The following is a 4,596-nucleotide window of genomic DNA, read 5'->3' as shown; positions in this document are numbered from 1 at the left end:
GGAGTGCCAGGGCTGCAGCAGAAAGAAGAGCAGGAGGGCGAGGAGGGTGGGAAGGGGGGTGGGTCGCGGAGAGTGAAAGGGGGAGGGGCGCAGGGCTCTGAGAGTGGAAAGGGTCAGGGGCTGGTCTGGAGGCCTGGGCTGCAGTCCTGCAGCATGGCCTTGGCCTCTGTGAGTAGGCATCACAAGCAAGGGCTCTGTCTAGAGAGGATCCAAGATGACCAAGGAGGAACCTCCCCCAAAAGGTTTGAATGAAACATACTTCAAAGTTATGGCACTTGATGAGTTAATTCTAAGATGGAAACAATATGAAGCCTAGGTCCAGACTCTGGAGGACAAATACACAGATCTTAATTCTAATGATGTAACTGGCTTAAGGGAGTCTGAAGAAAACCTGAAGCTCACTGGGAAAACATCCTTGTAATGAGACTATCAACCAAGAAGAGAGATAGATGCAAGAGTGTACTACTCAAATCCAGTACCTCAAGCAAGCCCAGAAACCTAGTGATGCCCAACTGGGATCAACAAGGATAGACCCAGGGATGAACTTGTTTTTTCCTAAAAATGAAAAGTGAACTGTAATAGACTGAAGACAAACTGGAACAAGCCCAAAATGAACTGAGTGACTAGAAGTTCACACCTGACAGGTAAACAAATCATACTCCCCTGTCAGGATTTGGCTGAAAACCCCCAAGGAGAAAGCTGTGGTGGGACAGCCAAATACTGGTTTCCACACCAAGACTCAGATTTCTTGAGCCAAAAAAAGCCACATTCTTATGCTATCCAGCTTGAAATGGTTAATATAAAACTGACCAAATGAACCTTGTGTTTGAGCTTTTTTCTCTACCCTCTCCCCTTGTTTCTGAGGCCTGATGGCATGGGACTATTCTGAAGAAATTGCCACCTCTGAAAACCCCCCCTTCTAGGACATGTAGACACCTGAGAAATGTACTGTTTGAAGAAAATAGAGGAAGAAACCGAAGTCTTAGGTCTGTGGCACACTGTATCTTCCATTTAAAGGAAAGAAACATAGAGATTTAAAATCATGAATTGAACATGTAAAATTCCGGTAAAATGTAAAAATGGGATATGCATCACTCTTAACCTGAGCATAGTGACTTAGAGACGCTTTATATCAGTTTTGCCAATAAGGCTGTGGACTTTGTGATTCAAATTGACTTCTGGGTCAAAACTCAAAAGAGGTGAATTTTGCCTTAAAAGCGTATATTTGCGGGGCACCTGGGTGGCTCAGTCAGTCAAGTGTCTGAGTTCAGCTCAGGTCATGATCTTAAGGTTCCTGGGTTCAAGCCCTGCGTCGGTCTCTGTGCTGTCAGCTCGGAGCCTGGGCCTGCTTTGGATTCTGTGTCTCTGTCTCTCTCTGCCCCTCCCTAGCTGGCTCTCTCTCTCTCTCTCTCTCTCTCTCTCCCTCATTCAAAAATAAGCATAAAAAATTTAAAAGAAAGGGTTTATTTGCTAAGAACAAATGTTAATAGTCATGAATCAAATAATAGATGTCAGTGCAAATAGTTCATATATTTAACCATTTAGTTTGGAGCTCTATATTACTTTATTGAGCCTTAAGTCAATGTCGTTTTAATCAATGATTTGTTCTTTGAATGGTTGCTAATGTTGTAGATAATCTTATTGAGGACTGTATGAACATATAGATGTGGTGTCAAACTTCAGGTTGAAACTGTTTGAAGCATTATAAAAATTCATTTCACTACTAGATTGTGTAAGGATACTGGCTGTGATGAGACTGGTTTTTTTTTTTTTTTTTTTTTTTTCCTGTAGTGAAATTAGATCCTCATTCCATTCAACAGGCACATTTTGAAAGAGCATTGTTGTTGCTGTTAATGGAAGACTGGGTTTCCTTCATTGTATCTGGACTTTTGTATTGCATTCTTGATATTAAATTAAATATGCCTTGAAAAAATACAAGAAACTACAAGATAAATATCCTTTATTATTACAAATACAGATTATCATCAGTAAAATACTGACAGACTGAATCTAGCAACATATAAAAAGGATTATACACAGTGATTAAGTGGAGTGTATCTGAGAAATGCAAAGTAGATTTAAGATACAAAAATCAATCAATGTAATCCTATATATTAATAGAACACATGATAAAAGCTATGTGATCATCTCAACAGATATGGGAAAAACATTTGAAAAGTTCTGTGCCTTTTCATGATAAAACTATTTAACAACTAGGAATACATTCGAATCCTCCAAGTCTGAGAAAGTAGTTTGTAAGACATTCACAACTAACAGGGTATTTAATGAAGAAAGGCTGAATGTTTCCTCTTAAAATAAGAAAAAGCAAAATGATGCCCATTTTTACCTCTTCCACTTAACATTTTACTGAAGATTCTAGCCATGGCAATTAGGTAAGAAAAAAAAATAAAACACATCCAGATTATAAAGAAAGAAATAAAACTATTTTTATTGGTGGGTGACCCAATCTTGGATATACAAAATCCAAAGGAATGCGCACACACACACACACACACACACACACACACACAAATTATCTGAACTATTAATGCAGTTCAGCAATGTGGCAGGATCCAAGATTGATTTACAAAAATCAGCTGTTTTTTATATGCCAGCAATTAACAATTTGAACATGAAATAAGGAAACAATTCAATTAATAACAGCAACAAAAAAATGAATAACTAGGAATAATTTTAACAGGAGAAATGCAAGGCTCACACACTGAAAATTTCAAAGCATACTGAGAGAAATTAAAGATATAAACAAGTAGAAAGACATCCTATGTTTCAAGTTTTAACACTTAAATGGCAGTTCTCCCCAAACTGATTTATAAATTCAATGCAATTCCTATGTAATTCCTGCTAATGTTTTGCACAATTAAAAAACTGATCCTAAAGTTTGTATATAAATTCAAAGGACCCAGAAAAACCAAAATTATCTTGAAAAAAAAAAAGAAAAATTTGGAGGACTCACATTCAATTGATACTATGAAGTTACTATAACCAAGACAGCATTGTACTGGCAAAAGGACAGACATAGATCGTGAAGTAGAATTAAGAGTCAAGAAATACACCCTATATTTATGGTCAATTGATTTTTTTTAACTTTTTTTTAACGTTTATTTATTTTGAGACAGAGAGAGATAGAGCATGAATGGGGGAGGGTCAGAGAGAGAGGGAGACACAGAATCTGAAACAGGCTCCAGGCTCTGAGCTGTCAGCACAGAGCCTGACGCAGGGCTCAAACCCACGAACTGCGATATTGTGACCTGAGCTGAAGTCGGATGCTTAGCCGACTGAGCCACCCAGGTGCTCCTATGGTCAATTGATTTTTGACAGAGGTGCCAAGACAATTGAATGGGGAAAATAGTTTGTTCAACAAATGGTGCTGGACAACCAGATATCTACATGCAAAATAATGAATTTGGACTCATGCTTCACACAATACACAAAAATGTGCTCAAAATGAATCCTAGACCTCAATGTAACCGTTAAATATGATAAAAAATTAAAGTAAGCATAGAAGTAAACATCTGTGATTTTGAGTTAGGCAATAGTTTCTTATGTATGCCACCAACTGCAAAAGTGTCAAAAGAAAAACATAGGTAAGGAATTCTTACCAGTCAATAATAAAAGACAAATCACCCATGGCACCTGGGTGGGTCAGTTGGTTGAGCATCAGACTTCAGCTCAGGTCATGATCTCACGTTTCATGAGTTTGAGCCCTACATTGGGCTCTGTACTGACAGCTCAGAACCTGAAGCCTGTTTCAGATTCTGTGTCTCCCTCTCTCTGCCCCCCACCAACTTGTATCTGTCTATCTCTCTCTCAAAAATAAATAAAACATTAAAAAAGATCAATGACCCAATTCTGAAATGGACAAAAGATTTGAATCAATAATTCTCCAAATAAAATATATAAGTAGCTTATTTCATTTACCATAATGTCTCTAAGGTCCAACCAGACAGCACATGTTAGAATGTCTTTCATTTTTGAAGATGAATAATATCCCACTGTGTGTATATACCATGTTGTTTTTTCATCCATCTCTTAAATGGATGAATCACTTGCGTTACTTCCATCTTTTATGTATTTTGAATTATTCTGCTATGAATAAGAGTGTATAAATATCTGTAAAGACCCTGCTTTCAATTTTTGGAGGTATGTAACCAAGTATCTGTCAAGATCCCACTTTCAATTTTGGGATTATATAGTCTGTTCAGAAAGCTATAACAAAAGACCATAAACTGGGTGGCTTAAATAAGTCATTTATTTCTTGCAATTCTGGAAGCTAAATCCAAAATCAAGACTCTGGACAATTTGGTGTCTGATAAGGGTCAGCTCCCTAGTTCATAGCTGGCTGTCTTTTCATTGCGTCCTCATATGACAAAAGGGACAAGACAGCTCTCTGGGGTCTCTTTTATAAGGCACTAGTCACGTTTATGAGGGCTCTGTAAACATTCATTGAACAATCCATGTTAAAAATGATCTTATACTATAACAGTTGTGGAAACTTTTTTAAAAAATATGTGTCTATAAAGGCATAAAAGTTGAATTATATGGAAAGGGAACTATATAGAAATTTTAACAGAGATA

At 37.4% G+C, this 4,596-nt stretch overlaps 1 pseudogene; it reads left to right on the top strand.

Annotated features, from left to right (window-relative positions):
* The first annotated feature begins 214 nt into the window (after positions 1–214).
* Positions 215–923, top strand: LOC109272180 (pre-mRNA-splicing regulator WTAP-like; annotated as a pseudogene).
* Positions 924–4,596: the final 3,673 nt, after the last annotated feature.

This window comes from Panthera pardus, unplaced genomic scaffold (genome assembly GCF_024362965.1).
Source record: "Panthera pardus isolate Hobbes unplaced genomic scaffold, ASM2436296v1 HiC_scaffold_11, whole genome shotgun sequence".
In the NCBI taxonomy this organism is placed as follows: Eukaryota; Metazoa; Chordata; class Mammalia; order Carnivora; family Felidae; genus Panthera; species Panthera pardus.
This window is presented reverse-complemented; position numbering and strand designations above follow the sequence as displayed.